The sequence below is a fragment of the Vicugna pacos genome, chromosome 2 (genome assembly GCF_048564905.1).
Source record: "Vicugna pacos chromosome 2, VicPac4, whole genome shotgun sequence".
NCBI classification, from domain to species: domain Eukaryota; kingdom Metazoa; phylum Chordata; class Mammalia; order Artiodactyla; family Camelidae; genus Vicugna; species Vicugna pacos.
Window position 1 is genome coordinate 30296195 of NC_132988.1, and position 16631 is coordinate 30312825.

General features: G+C 36.7%; 1 long non-coding RNA gene across 1 annotated transcript in view; it reads right to left on the reverse strand.

The window, feature by feature from the left end:
- The window catches only part of LOC140685659 (uncharacterized), a 197251-nt gene that overhangs the window by 87670 nt on the left and 92950 nt on the right, over positions 1 to 16631 (reverse strand). The window contains exon 2 of the long non-coding RNA XR_012058920.1: positions 4603 to 4650. This is a non-coding gene — a long non-coding RNA (uncharacterized lncRNA). The remainder of the gene's footprint in view (positions 1 to 4602; positions 4651 to 16631) is intronic.

Sequence of the window (16631 nt, forward strand, 5' to 3'; positions counted from 1 at the left end):
ATGATTTTTAAGTATAATGATGTGAAAATTTTATAAAAAGTTCAATTCCAATATTTACATATATTTGGCTGAGATTTTGTTTATAGGAACTTAGTTAACTTTGGATAATGATCACTAAACATCAAGTGATCCTTCTCAGTAGAGTAAGTTTAGAACACTGTAGCCCAGATACTGAAAGCCAATCTTGAGAGTATACTAGCAAGGTACCATCTACATTTTATTTTACACAGTTTGATCCTCCCATTTATAGAGCTACCTCATACAGCCTTCTTAACTTTACAAGCATGGTGGATAAATGTCTTTGCTGTGACCATGACCTTTAGGATGTTATTTGGCTCTTCATTTCTCCATAACTACTATATCAGGCTCTTTCTGAGCTCGCTTTGCTCATGCCTGAGAGTGCGCCTCCCACCAAAGTCTATTCAGTTATAATCATTCATTTGTTGCAAAGATTCAGTCTCAAACGAGAGGTGAAATCTATGTTGTTTTTCTGACTCTTTATGGATGTAAGCAAATTATCTACCTTATTAGAAAAAATTATAATTCCTTAGCATAAGAAATAAAAGTCAGACTGAGGAAATTCCAGAATGGCCCAGCTCATGAATTATGTTATCTTCCAAGACTGCTCCAAAGAGAAATTAACCCCTATTTTCATGTTGCTGATTATAAAGAGGGAAATGACAGGAAATTCTGATTTAATGTTCTCTGGACTGTTCATTCTTCAACAACCAGGATAATAATAGTGGTAATTATCAAAAGGAATCTGACATCTACACAGTACTAGGCCTATGAGATAATACCTATTTTGAGGGAAACTAGGATATTAGGCAGGTGAGAGGGTATGTCCAGGAATGCTGTCTAATTGACTCCCATTTATTACCATGGGCCAAGTGCTTTACTTACATTACCTAATTTAGTCCTCATAATGAAGTGGGTATTCTTCTCACTGTTTTATGAATGAGGAAGCTGGAGCATCAAAGAGTTTTTGTACCTTTCCCAAAGTCATACATAAGTAAAGGAGAAAGGAGTGTCAAAATGTACACTCCCAGACTGTCAAACCCAATTTACCTAAGACTGTATCAAGTTAAAAGCATGAAATTTGGGTAGGAGAAATGTTTCTCCTAAAGTGACAGACTGTTTTTTTTTTTTTAAATCCTCTTTTATGTATTTCCCTGGTCCAACCCCTTCAAGTTTCCATCTTCTAAGAGGAAATGGACCTGCCAGAACAACTGAAGGCTTTACCTGAGAGTTTTCACATTGTATTAAATGAGAGAGTCTCCAAACTGCCTAAAAGACAATTACTTATGTAGGAAATAATTATATTGTGTTTTGGTATGAGGACATTTCTCTCCACAAAATATATAGGAACAACCACCACTTACAGCTGAAAATAGAAGGGGTGTCTCTTGCTTTCCAATGACTGAAAAACACATTCCCAGCAACTTTGTTTCAGAAAATAATGTTCTTATTTAATGCTCCTTTGGAATTCTCCCTGAGCCAGAGTCTTCTGTGAAAGTTACCAGTGACCTGCCTTCAACAGTCACAATCGGCGACGCCAACAACTGTTCTAGTCTCCGCCGACCCACACAACAACCCAGCCGCAGGGGCAAGGGCGAGCAAAAACAACACAGTAGCTCCCTCAGTGAAAAATTACTAGTGAGGCGCAAGCTTTCATGCACAGGGTTTCTAGAGAGATTTCAGCCAGACCTCGTAGCAACCCCTCCCCCCCACCTCAACTGCAGAGCCTCTTGTTGATTCCCACCTTCAGCAAAAAATCCTTTAGGGCAGCAAGCGCAGCAGGAAACCTGTCATTAACAACCACCAGAGTGTCACATCAGCGATTCTCAGGAGTGTCGGCTCCACCATTTAACTCAGCTATTTACCTCATTGGGAGAGCTTTGTTTGATTGTCAGAAAATAGAGCATGTACATTTGTCGGTCATAAACACACAAACAAGCTCTCCAGAGCACAAATAAACAAAACGATCATGCACGTTGGTAAATATGTTTGCATTACTTAACCAAACCAGATGAAGCATGTGAATAACCCTGCATATCAAGTACCATCGAGTAACTTGCTTGTAATCTGCCTTGTACAATACAGCCGTTGCCACTCATTTCACTCACCCAATTCAGACCCTGGAAATGTACTATTTTTAGACCGGCTTTGTACACCACTATTTACAAAGCGCACTGTTAAATCCTTTGAATAGCAGCCAAGAAGTTGGGTGAGAACCTAGAAACCTGCCACACAGATCAGCATCCTAATCAACTCTGGGTCAGTCAGAGCTAAAGATCTGCCTTTGTTTCCTTTTCCTCTTTCCCTTTGTCTCGACGGGAATATCAATGTAAAAAGGCAAGAGGATAAAGGGGTGGGCCTTATCTGTTCTTGTTCAAATGGGTTGCTTGACTCAGATAGCAGCCCATTTGTCAACATCTTTGGCAATTTAAGCTACTCTTTGTCAAAACCACTTTTGGAAAAGATTTGACCATTTATTTACTTGGGAGCCAATGTGACGGCAGCAGGTGCGTCATGGAAAACTCAGACGTGGGTGCTTCCCAGCGGCTGGGATTCCGTCACGTGACAGCCCACTGCTCCCGGCCAATTCACTGCTGGCAAGCTGGCCAAGTGGCCACACAGGAAGGAGAGACAGAGAAGAAAATAGTAGGCAGAGAGTTGGCGTGAGGCAGGTGGTGGATGAAGCAATCGCACACAGAAAGGACTGAAACACCAGGGAGGAGATGCAGGGCCTCGTATCATTTTGCAGCCAGCAAGAAACCTGAGGGAACTAAGTTTGGCTCTCTTTTGACAGCTTGAGAAAAGCTGAGAACAGAAGCAATGACTGGGCTAATTCTGGACAAAATTTTTAAAAATGATATTTGAGAGAAATCCACATCTTTGCTTCAAATCTTAGCTTTTGTGTAAATTGCTCATTTTCCAAATTCTTTATTTATTTTTTCAGGTGACTCGATTTGCATTTTGTGTAGTGGATGGGATCCTCTAAGACATCCTTGGTTATCTAAGAGGTGAAGAGTCTGCTCAGCTTCCCTCTGGTGTCATTTTGTTCCTTGATTTAGCCTGGATTGGCTGGTGAAATCAGTACAGCCAGAAAGTGGCCAGGCAGTGATATCCTGTCCTACCCCCACCCCTGCACCTGTTCTCAGAGGTCCTCATGAAAGTACTCCTTTCCTCTACAGAACTAATCAGAGGAGGAATAGACAGGAGGATTTTGAGTACTTTGGATCAAAAAGTGGTCTCTGAATTTGAGGCATTTTATTATTTTATTATTTCAGGTTCAATAGGGTTTTTATGTTCATTAGAATAGAGGCATCTGGTGGGAAAGCAGTATGCCGAGATGATTAATAACAATAACAACAAAAGCAACTTAGTTTTGAGCCCATATGGGCCAGGCACTGTTCTAAACACTTTATACAATTTGTCTGTCCTTACCAACAGCTTTGCAAGCCAAGTGCCATTTTTCCCTGTTGTGGACAAGTACTGAGAAGCTGAAGGTCACTTGGCCAAGGTCACCAGCAAGTCAATGACAGATCTGAAATTCAAACCTAGGTTTGTGGGGTTCTTTTTGTGACACCAGGCAACATCATTTGTAAGTTGTGAACCCATTCTGAGCATCAAAAGGCACCGGGCTTTACTTTGATGGCTCTCAATTCCATACTGAGCTGTTATCTTAACAGACTCAACATGTTTATTTATCTGGGACTTTTACAGAACAGTAATAGGATTGTAATTTGAGTTTTCACTGATAGAACTAGACTTGTCTACTGCTACTTTAAATTCCTTCTTATCTCCTGAGGATTCCATTGGACCTGTTTCCCTTTTCCAGATGTGGTATGGAGAACATGGCCTATAGTAACAATGCATAAGTGTATCTTGGCTCCTGGGGGGAGGGATAAATTAGGAGTTTGGGATTAGCAAATACACACTACTATATGTAAAACAGATACACAACAAGGAGCTACTGTAGAGCACAGGGAACTATATTCAATATCTTGTAATAACCTATAATGGAAAAGAATCTGAGAAAGAACATATATGTATACATATATATAAACTGAATCACTTTTCTGTACACCTGAAGCTGACACAACATTGTAAATGAACTATACTTTAATAATAAAAAAGAATATCCTGGCTTCCTTTATAGATGCATAGATAAATGAGGAAAGAATTTTTTTCCCTACCCCTGAGCATGTAGGCAACACCACTATATGGCAGGCTTCCATGCACACAAAGCTGGACTTAAATCAATCATCGGACAAGGCCTGGGCAAGAGTTTGTGCTAAATAGGAAAGGGGACAAAGGTCATGAAGAGGTGCAAAGTAAACACGAAGAGGTATTGGTAAACTTTTCATGTACAATAATACAGCTGTCATAGAGAAAATCTGCTCAATATATTACTCTCACTTCCCTCCTGTATATCCATTTACTTGGCTGATCACCATCACCCAATAAGGGAAACAGGAGGAGATAAGAACTATAGGTCTTAACATAGATTCTAGAAAATGATACTGCCTTTCATAGCTCTAAATCCAAAGCTTTTGGCCTCAATATAGATCGAAGATACATCATACTCTTTATTACCTGGGTTTTTTCACTTGCTTGTATCACCATGTTCTGTTTCTGTTTTGCCTGAAAAGAAAATGAAATAGAATTACCTCCTACACTCATACTGCTACTGACATTAAATTTCATCTTCTTTTATTATGATCAGCAAAGTTATTCATAACATTGGAATTTGTTTTTTGCCTTTAAAGTTATAGCTACTGCTGTTGTTGGAATAATTAGTATTGCTTTGGCACTCTGTTCCACCTAAACTCATGGCATTTGTGTACTATTTACCTTTCAGAAAAGCTATTTTACATGAAGAAAAAGAAAAAGGGATTACAGACTTCCAACAGCACACATCTTTTCTGTTCTATCCTTGGCTCTGAAAGAGGATGCGTGAAGCAGAATTTCAGGCTGTAATTAATGCAGCTCTTCATAAGATAAGAGGTTCTTTTATCTGTAAAAAATTGCTGCACTAATTCTCCACAAGAATCAGAATGCTCCAGTTAATGCTCTTTCTGCAAGAGGAATTCACCTTTTCTACTCTAAATAGCCCTAGTCAAATTTTTTCTTTCTTTCTTTCTTTTTTTTTTTTAAACTGGAGATGAGTAAACATGCAATGATATTATTTTATGGGGCTGAGTCTAAAAACCTTGAATATTAACAATATATTTAGATAAATTCTGAATAGGGGTTACATAAAGAATTTCCAAATAATATTCACTCTATAGGAATGTACTTGTAAGCACAGACCTTAATTGGATGCAATTTACATCCAGCCCCTTTGATGGGGTTGGTAAACAAATTGGGAGATGCATCCTTATTTGATACAGTAAGAAAAAGAGCTATAGTTCCTTGTCATGACTTAAGTACTGTCCAAAGAAGGAAGAAGCCTCTATTGTTTCCATCTTGATTTAAGTATCTCCTTGTAGAATGCACATTGTGATTCAGAAACAATACTTCATACATGTTTTGTGTGTGGGCTTGGAATAATTGGTAATGCATTGGCACTGGGTTCCACCTTAACTCATGCCATTTGTATACTATTTAACTTTTAAAAAAAAACTATTTTCCAAGAAGAAAAGAATAGGAGTACAGCAAATGTCTAGAAATTAGAGGCCATAAGATTCTTCCCTAAGTTCCTGTCAAAGAAGACCCCACTGTAAGGCAGTATGGCTCATATCACGCTGCTGCTTCATTAGCCCCTCCATTTCTGCATCCATACATAACCAGATAACCACTTTTTCCTTTCCATTGTGACACCTTGTGAGTTGGTGTAAAACGGGATAAATTGTCATTGGGCACAAAGGTCAAGAGGCTTAGTCAAAGCAGGAAATTAGGTTTGACTAAAAAATGTGCATAGATTTTCAAGGTATGATTACTCCAAGTACAAATAAGTGGGAAATTTGAGCCACAAGGTAATTGCTATTTAGGGTATAGCAACAATTCCTATTTAAGTGAAGATATATTTGTTAACACAGAAAAAATAGAAGACAATAATAAAGAGAGTGCAGGATAGCGTTTGTGTCTGTCCAGTGTTCACTTTTCCTTTGCACGTCTATCTGTGCTTGTGTGTGCGTGCGCGCACACACACACAGGATCCTCAACCAGAGAAGAGTTCTTTCTTGTATGTTCACAAAGAGATGAGAATTTTATCCTCAGAACCTCTTGAGGATGAGAAACTTTTCTTGGCAGACTATCAACTGATTCTGAGTGAACAAATCTGACAGAGCCCTTTCCCTTGGTTCTTTTTGTTCATATTGTTCCCCCTCACACAAGGAGGGCTGCTAGGGAGGGTAAGAGGACCCTCAAATGAGATGAAGGTGAATTTTCCTGGACTCGCTGCCAAGCAGTGCTAAGCTTCAGTTAACTGTTACCTCTCTTCCTTGCCTCTGGCCCTCAGTTTTCCTTTTGTATCCTGAAAATAGCATTGACATTAAATTGGGTCAGTGGAAAAAAAATCAGTGACCAACTCTAGCTTATAATTTTGCTCCCCAAGAAAACGTTTGGTAAATATCCCTTATCTAGAGTGTACACTATACAAGGTGAATCTATTCACCTTAGGAAAAGATGTTGTTCATTTTAGACTTGAATTTCCACAATCAGAAAATTTGCCTAATGCCATTTTAATGTGCTATGCATCACAGAAAGATTTTTAAATCAATATAAGTAGATATATACCCAAAAGAAGTCCTTACAATATACAACAGGGGACATATACAAGAATGTTCATAGTAACACTATTCAAAGTAGACTAAACTCTCTGGAAATAGGCTAAATGACCATTGACAGGAAAGCAAAGTGTGGCACAGTCATGTATGGAACACTCTAAAGCAGTGAAAATGAATGGACTACAGCTACACACAAAAATATGGATTAATCTTAGCAAGTTCTAAGATTATTTATAGCCCCTTTAAAGTAAAAAAGTAACTAGAGAACTCATTTAGTAGGTATATGTATACATACAGTGATAAAATACTATACAAGTGCAAAAAATAGTGCTTATATTAGGTGTGGTGAGTCAGGGAGATGGAATGGAAGAGCAGTGCATAGGTAGATTATTGTCAATGTTTCAAATACGAAATGTTAGGTCTTGTTTGCTTATTATATTATTAAATATTAATAAATAAGTAAAAGGAAGATGCATGGGAGGAAAATCAACATGAGATAAAGTATTGGCAGAATATATGGTGATGTTTACATAAAAATGCAGCAGGATGCAGAGTTTTGTGCAAAATAAAATAACAGAAGACAACTCATCACAAGGGGCGCATACTACAGGATCTGGACCTGGCCACTTCTGATTGTCCTCACATCTGATCTCTACTTCCCCAACTCCCTTCTAGTTTGAATTCCTAAGAGTGGAGATTCCCTGTGACTTTATCATTGTTTCTCTTCTCTTGTCCCTACACAATCTCTCCTTGAAGAGCACATCCACTTCCGTGTCTCCGATTGCCTTTCAGACAACTCCCCAGCTCTACCCAACTAACAATGATTTCCCACCAGCAGCATAATCCCAAGTGCTCACAGAGTATCTCTCCCTGGATTCTAGCCATTTTGTCAAAGTCAACTACTGGGCTGACCATGAACTAATTATATTAACTCTCTGATGTTAGTTTCATCATCTCTGAAATGAGGGGTCTGTGGATATAATATCTCAGGTCCTTAACCATCTCTAAATTTCTATGAATTTATGAATTATTGACTCTTCTTCACATTCGTTGTTTATCCAGGATGTCATCATTATTCCAGGTATAACTTTGACATATTTCTAGTTTTGCTTGCCTATACTCAATCAGACCAAATTTTATCTTTTTATTTTTTTGGAATGTCTCAAATTTACCCCATTTTTTCCATTCTCCTGTTTACCTTAGTTCTGAACCTAATCAGTTTATACCTGGATTACTTTACATACATTTGAACAGATTTTCCTGTTTCCCATTCCCTTCTTTTTTCAAGCCCTCTCACACATCACTTCCAGATTATTCACAGAAATAGCTTATAAAAACTATGTCAGGCCACCTTATGAACCCATGATTCTATATTACCTAGTAAGCAATCCCCATACCCCTAACAAGTTTAAGATCCTCCATAATTTCATATGACCATCTACCCAGCTTTCTGTCTTACACTTACACTCAGCACTTATACTGCAGTGAAGTTAGCATTATTAATGTCACACAAACATATACAATAATTTCTGCCTCTGAACCTTTGTTTATGCTAACTCCTCAAGCCAAAATGTTCTCTCCTCTTCTTTTTTTTTCCAAACAAAGATGCCCTCTTTTCAAGGACCAACTAAAATTTCAGCTATTTACAGCTTTCTCCAACATCTCAAATCTCTGGTGAACTTTCTCTTTTCACCCAAATGCCACAGCATTTAAAACTTGATTATGAATGATTGATTATTTTCTCTTTAATTTCTCAAGTTACTGGATCTTTAAAACCCTTTTGTGGGGTTGGTATTTCTTTTTTTTAATTTTTTGGGGGACAATTAGGTTTCTTTATTTTTATTTATTTATTTTTTAACAGAGGTATTGGGAATTGAATCCAGGACCATGCACAAGCTAAGCACTCACTCTACCATGAGCTATACCCTCCCCACCATTTAAAAAAAAAAATCCTCCTACTAAATTACAATATTCTAAAGGCAAGAACTATATCTATAACCTTTCTTATAGTCCCCATAGTATTCATTCAGTAAATATTAATCTCTAAACTAATAATGTGTACATCCTAAAAAAAATTAGTATCTATGAGAATATGCTCAATTTATTGAGCACTTATTTGTATAAGGCATTGTGATGGACACAAGGGCCTTACAAAACTGAATATATAATTCTTCTCCTCAAGAAGTTCAGAATCTGTTGAACTGGAGTAATACATTCTTCTACATTCAAATTTTTGGACTTAAATCTGGCCTCTCTCTAGAGATACAGACGAGTTATATCTAACTACTTTTAAGATCTCTAATTGGAGGTTTCACAGGTACTCATCTCAAATTTAACTTGTATATTATTTCTTTCTACACCTGTGTCTCCCAATACAATCCTATAAATTTGTGTGTTATATAATTTAAAAGCTATGTTATTAGCCCTATTTAAATTAAAAAGTGTTATACTGTCCTGGGTGTTCTTCCTTTTATCATTTAATTCCTAACGATACTTTATTCCTTAAAAAATATTTTGTTTGATGTTAATATAGAGACTACAGCTGTTTAGGATTTGCCTATTCCACTTTTAGTCCTTTTACTTCAAATTATGCTCTTGAGTGTTAGATAGTCCTCTTATAAAGAATGTAAAGGTGATTTTTTTCCTCAATCCACTTGAGAATCCTCATCTTTTAACTGGAGCATTTAGTCCTCTTGTATGTATTATGATTTCTGATATATTTAGAGTTATTTCTTTTTCTTATTTTGGATCTTCTTGCCTTTTTGTTGTTGTTGTTGTTGTTGTTGTTGTTGTTAAAAAATTCTTTCTGGCCTTCTTTGGATAAATCACAGTTTTTTTTCCTACTTCCCATCAGTAATGTTTTGGACAGTATATGCCTTACAACTATTCTCTTAGTTTTAAATTTTAAAAATATTTATACTCAAATTAAAATTAATCAACTGCTCTACCTATTTTTAAACACTATTAAGATCCCTCTAACTTTGATCATCTGTCCTTCATTTTACATGTAATTGGTGCCCAAATTTTAATTTTCTTTTTATTAACCTGAAATTAGACCCAGTAATTTAGTGATTTATTCAATTATATATTTATTTGTTACATATTTAACAATTTGTTCGCTCATCATTCTTTCTTGCACTTAAATCTTCTGGGTAAAATTTTTCTCTTCCTGAAGTACATCCCTTAGAAATTCTTTTTTTTTTTTTAGATTTATTTTATTTTATTTTATTGAAGTATAGTCAGTTTACAATGTGTCAATTTCTGGTGTACAGCATAATGTGTCAGTCATACACATACATACATATATTCCTTTTCATATTCTTTTTCATTATAGGTTACTACAAGATATTGAATATAGTCCCCTGTGTTGTACAGTAGAAACTTGTTCTGGTTTTGTGAGGATTTCCTTCTATTTCTGATTGTAAGAGATATTCTGTTAAAGTTTAGTAGGTGTTCTGTGTGATTTGTTCTGTATGTAGATGTAGTTTTTGCTGTATTCATGGAAGAGGGTGAGTACTGTGTCCTTCTACTCTGCCATCTTGGTAATCTCCAGAAATATTTTTTCATTAAGAGTTGATTGTATACATGTGTGTATATACATATGTATGTGTGTTGGTTATTTACATGTCCAGAAATGTTTCTTCTATTCCTCGTGTTCTTTAATGATTATCAGGGTAAGACTTTATAGTTGGCAGTTATTTTCTCTTAGCATTTTGAAAACATTATTTTATTGTCTTTTGGCTTCTATCGTTGCTAGCAGTATAATTAATATTTAAAGATAAAGCCTTTTTTCTATGGTTACTTTTAATATCTTTTCTCTCTTTTAGTTTTCTTTTCTTGTAATTCCTGCACAATGTGTCTAGCTGTATATTTCTTTCCATTTGGATCCCTTGTGCCTTCAGAATCTGACAATTCGTAACTTTAACCTATTCTGGAAAATTCTCAGCCATTATTTCTTTCATTATTATGTCTCCTTGATTCTCTCTACTCTCTCTTTTTGGTATTCCAAATAATTCTTCTCATTCCTCCATATCTTTTACTCTTTTACATATCTTTTTGCTATCTTTCAATCTACTAATTTTCCTTTTATTGTAACTAATTTTCTATGTAACTTAATTTTTAAATTAAATGACTGTATTTTTTATATTGCTAGAAGTTCTATCTTATTCATTTTTCAAAATGTCCTATTTTTCCTCCAAGTATCTTATTCTTTTCTTATGGTTTATATTAATTCTTTTATGTCTGTAACCATTTTAAAATGCTTATTTATAGTCTTAAGTCAGTAGTTCTATTATCTGAAGTTTCTGGGAATTTTAATCTGCTCTTTTATTGTCTCTGTAGATTCTTACTCACAGTGGAGTCCCTCCTCCTCCACATGCGTTTTATAGTTTTTGACTGAGCTCATCTTCAGCAAGGCATTATCTGTAGGAATCTTGCATGGATTCCATTGAAGATATGTCTCTCCAAAGCAGTTTTTCATTTGCTTCTATTGGGCAAATATGTGTTACCACTGGCTTCTTTTTAATGTAGATTTCTAGGCTGAAAGATTCCAAAACCGCTCAGGCAGTGTAAATTCCAATCCAAATCTACATGAGACTTTTTTTTCCTCTACCCAAAACCTAGGCCAAGACAGGCAAGCTTCCTTATCACCTCACAGTGTCCATAGTTGTTTTTATTTTTGTTTTCTTTTATGTAGGGTGTCACCCTCAATGATCCTGGCTTTCTGTATGGGTTTCTTTTCCATTCCCTGCTTCACTGGCCCTCAAGACTTAACTTTTTGCACCCATGTGGGTTTTCCTAAGTCATACCAAGACCAGAAATCTCCCTTCAAGTTTGCTAGAATTCAGTGTATGCCTAGCATTTTGGTTTTTCTTCCATGTTCATTTTTAGTTCTTGGAGATTTACTTTCCATTATTGCAAGCTCATCTATGCATTTAATGTTATTTTTTAGAAGGATTCTCACATTATGTGATCTGCTATGCTACAATCTGAAATTCAAGCCCACTGTTTTAGATCTGGGGCTTGCCTCTCCACCAACTCCCATGGACTTAGCATTCAGACTGTCCTTTTCTTTCTGAAGCAGCCTTACTCCGGAGTCAAACATTTTGAATCCCGTTCCCTCCGTTCCTATGCCTGCCCTAACTTTCAGGGATCCTGGCCAGGGCCTGAGCCTCCACCCCTATCTGCCCAGAAGGGAGTTTTGGCCAACAATAGCCTCTTATCTCCTTGTCATATCAACAGTCTCTTGCCTTTTGGTCCATCCTTAACATTACCTCTAGAATGTCATTTTCTGAAATTCAGATCTGAATATGTCACACACACCCCCACGTAAAATCCTCTGTACCAAAATAAAGACTGTTCTATTAAAAAAAAAAAAAAAGGAGGGGGCTATATTATTCAAAAATGTCAGTGTCAAAAGGCAAATAAAGGATGTAGAAATATTCTAGATTAAAGGAGTGAAAGGACATGACAACTAAATGCAATACTTTATCTTAGACTGGATCCTGTAATGGAAGGAGAAAAATGCTATTAAAAGATGTTACTGCTTCAGTAGACAAAATTGGCATATGAATTCCAGGTTAGGTAAAAAGTATATCAATGTTTAACTTACTAAAGCTGATAACTGTTCTGAAGAGAACCGAAGAGAACATCCCTATTTTTAGGAAGAACACACAGAGGTACTTAGAGAGAAAGAGGGCCATAATTCAACTTACTCTCAAGTGGTAAAGGAAAACATATTATGTATGTGTGTCTGTGTATGTGTACACACACATATATGTATGTATGTCTAATGAGAAGGAGAGAGCTCAAATGAAAAGGCAAATGGGACAAATATAAACAATAAATGAATATACATATATGTGTGTTCCTTGTACTATTTATACTCACAACTTTTCTGTAAATTTGAAATTATTTACAAGTAATTAAAAATAAAACAAAAAGCCCGCCACTGTTTCCCCACTACCTAAGGATGTCCTTGAGATCCTTAATAGCCTGGTGCCTCTCTTACTGCATCTGCTACCATCACCCTTCTCACACCCCAATAAGCAGCCCAGCAGTTCCCAATCCCCAGACTCAGATCACAGCTCTCTGCCTTCACACATGCAAGTCACTATGCCTGGGCTTATTATTCAGCTCCTCCCTGCTCAGAAAAATGTTCGTTTCCTCAAGCCCCAGCTCAAATTTATCTTTTCTTCCAGGAAGTTCCCTGAAAGATCTTATAGAAAGATTTTAAGCAAAATTAATGTTCAGAAAGCTAGAAAGAAAGAAATAATATACTTTGTTTATAAGAAGAAACATGGAAAATAAAAGATTCTGAGAGAGTCAGCTAATTTCATTTTACAATTCTTTTAACTTCTAAATTTTCTGCATGGTTTAGTGTACATAGCTTCAAAGTCATGACTCAACATGGAGCTTGTATTTGAAATTTTCTACTATGTTCCAATATGTTATGATATTACAACATTTTATACATCCTGTAAGATGGCATACTATACCATAATTACTTCTTTGGGTATTGGTTTCACCAATCACAATGTGGGATAGGAACTTATCTTATTTATCTTTTATATCCTCTCTAACATTTGGAAAGATGCCTACGATATAGAGGCCTCTAAATAAATTGAACAGTCATTGTGTAAAGCAGCCTAATTACCAAATTAAATCTTAACACGCATATACACACGTCCCGCAAGTTTAACATTGCTATCATCCTAGCAAATAAATAGCAAACACTTAGCAAAAATGTTTTCATTGGATCTACTCCTTCCCATGGGCAATCTAATAAACAGAATCCACTTTTGTCAGTTCTCACCAGGCAAAACGATGTGTAATGGGTAGGCGATTAAATGGCTATAGGCCTATACACAGTAAAACCTTTTAACAGCAAAATTTACATAGAGTCAAATCTAGTTATGGTCAGAATTTCAAAATCCCACCAGACTCAAAGCAATTTGTAAGTAACAAAATTCCATTTCAAGTCTACTTGTCTCTGGTTTCTGAGACTGTTTTAAAAATACTTCTGTCTGTAGGTAAATCAGTTTTTGAACAAACATCAATATCTATGGTTACAGCTGCCAGATGCATGTGTGTATTCATCTGCCTCTCTGTTTAGAAATAAGTAATTTTATATCTTGAATTCATGAGGACAGTTATGTTAGCAGATATTTAAATAAGCATCATCCATGTACTAGGTTTTCTGGAGAACAGAGAAAAGAGTGCCTTCTAGGATTTAAATTAAAATTTAAAATCACAGTAAATTTATATTTTTATGGTCGACAAACCATTTGAAAATGATACAACTTGCCCAAATCTAATTTAAATCTTAGCTAAGGATATCCTAGCATATCAGTTGTTTTCTGGAATTTTCACAAATATTGGAAGAGATGGGAAGAAACGTTTTCTTTCTTTTAAGAATGAAATTAAATAACATTAAGAATTTTATTTTTTATAATAATTCTATAGTATTTTGAGTATTACTGTGTTTTATTGCAACATGAAGTCTACAGATTCTGATACTAACTTAGGTGTTGCAGACCACAGTCTTTATAAGTAAAAAGTCTCACTCTTATTTCATTGGATCGCCTCTTCATGTTGCACTTCATAGTGTTTGATTTCTTTTCAGTATAGCTAGTCTTTTCACAAGCTAAAAATTAAAGATATGCTGCAACCAGAGTTCTTGAATTACAAAGTTCATTGGTTGTATTTGATATAAGATCCTCTGATCTACAATTAGGGACTAATGAGGACATGCTGCTAACTCAAAAAAATTGAGAAGCTTGTATTTGATGACCCAGAATAAATCCTAACTCTTTGAGTTCTAATAATAAGCCACAACACATTATTTTCTCTCCCTTTCTTTCACTTCACCTTTGCCCCACACATGACATGTAACTCAGAACTAGAGACGTCTTTTCTGGAAAAGAAGAGAATTAGAACAAACATAATTGCTGTCGGCAAACACTTGCAGATCTTGGCTCCAGAGGGCAGAACCCATGGGTGGAATTCATAGGGATAACAATACCAACTCAGTGTAAGAACTTTCCAATATTAACAGCTACCACATAATAGAATGGGCTGCTAAGGGAGAAGCCAACTTCCCATCAGGGTAATTGTTCAAGGAGCAGCAGGTGACCTTCTGTGAAGCTGTTGTCAAGGGGATTTCAACACCAGACCAGACACTGGTATAGTAGTCCAAAGTCTAAAACTCTATACTTCTGCAATATTGGAAATTTAATGCTTGCCATATTATTATCATTCGGTCTATTTCCTGCTACTATCAAAGTGTTGCCTGACATTTTATCAGCCCAGGTTAAAGTCACTGAAAATGATCAGTTGCACCTGACCTAAGTGTTACTTTCCTGATCCAGAGAGTGAGAGGACTGATGAAATGATCTCCAGAATTCTGTCTACTTCTAGCCACATTCTGAACCCATAAGGAGAGGGCCATTGTGTATTTACCTCACTAACCCTTTCTGGGTAACATATAAGAAATTTAATAAATTCATGCTGTTTTTCAAAAACACTTATAACCTTTGGGAATCTAGTCATTTTCACTGAATCAATTTTAGTCATTTTGATCACTTTTGTCAGTGGGAAAGATAATGTCACATAATTAAAATAATAAATAACCTCTCCAATTTGTGTTTGTTACTTTGTGACAAAATCTCCAGCTATATTTTGTTAGAAATAAATTAAAAATAGCACATAACTTGCAGCTCCTACAACTTTTCACAATTTAAAAATTGAGGATGTGCTGCAACCAGAGTTCTTGAACTACAGGGCTCAATGATTATACTCAATATAAGATCCTCTGATCTGCAATTAGAGACCTATGAGGACATGCTGTTGACTTTAAAAGGTTGAGAAGCTTGTATGTAATGACGCAGGGTAAATCCTAACTCCCTGAGTTCTAATAATAAGCCACAGCACTATATCTCTATCTCTATCTCTATCTCTATCCTCAGAGAATGAATCGTTGGCATTCCTAGGAGATGCATGTCTATACCTGAACAGCAAGTGATAGAGTCCAACACTTCCCGTAGAATCCTTAACTCCAATCTGTGGGATTCTTAACACCTAACCTCTGAAATAACTAACACTCCAGAAGGTATTGAAGTTGAAGCCTTTGGGAACAATGCTACACTAAGCTGTACAGGGGCTGAAACTGCAGCTACTGACGCAAGAACATCCCAAGTAGGAGCATGTGCAGAAACTCCTACAGAAACACCTCTGTCTCAGGCCAAATGAGTCAAGCCCCTCAATCACTGGGCCAGTAATCGCACGCATGCCTGTTGACTTATTTTTTAATCAGTTAATACTACAATATACGTCCATCATAGTCACCAGTCCTCTAGCACAATCCTCCTGCTCTTTGGATGAGCCCTCCACTCCACCTCACTTGTCCAAACCTCCCACGATGCCCTCCATATGCTGCATATTCAGCAAACTCTCCTATATCATCAACCACCTCTCTAAACAGTCTCTTCACTTTCTTGCTTCAACTAAAACCTGGCTTTTGTCTGCAGACGCCACTTCTCCCGTGGACCTCTCAAGTGGTGGTTATTTATGTTCTCACACACCAGGTGGAGGAGGAGTTGGTGTTTCATTGTCTCCCATTTGCCATTTCCAGACCCTTACTCCTTACACTCTTGTAACCCTCTCCTCTGAGTCAGTGTCACATCCCCTAATGGCACCTTCTTTCTCCCTCCTAGTAAGTTTTATCTCCAAGCCTCTCATTCACTCTTTGGTGTACTAACAAGGCTCCTGGCAACACCAAATCCAGCCAGTGTTTGCAGAAATTTCAAAAGCTAGGGTTGACCCATATGATAATCTAGACTCCAGGCCCTAATCTCCTCATTTCTAATGACCTTAACCTCCTCTCAGCTACCCACT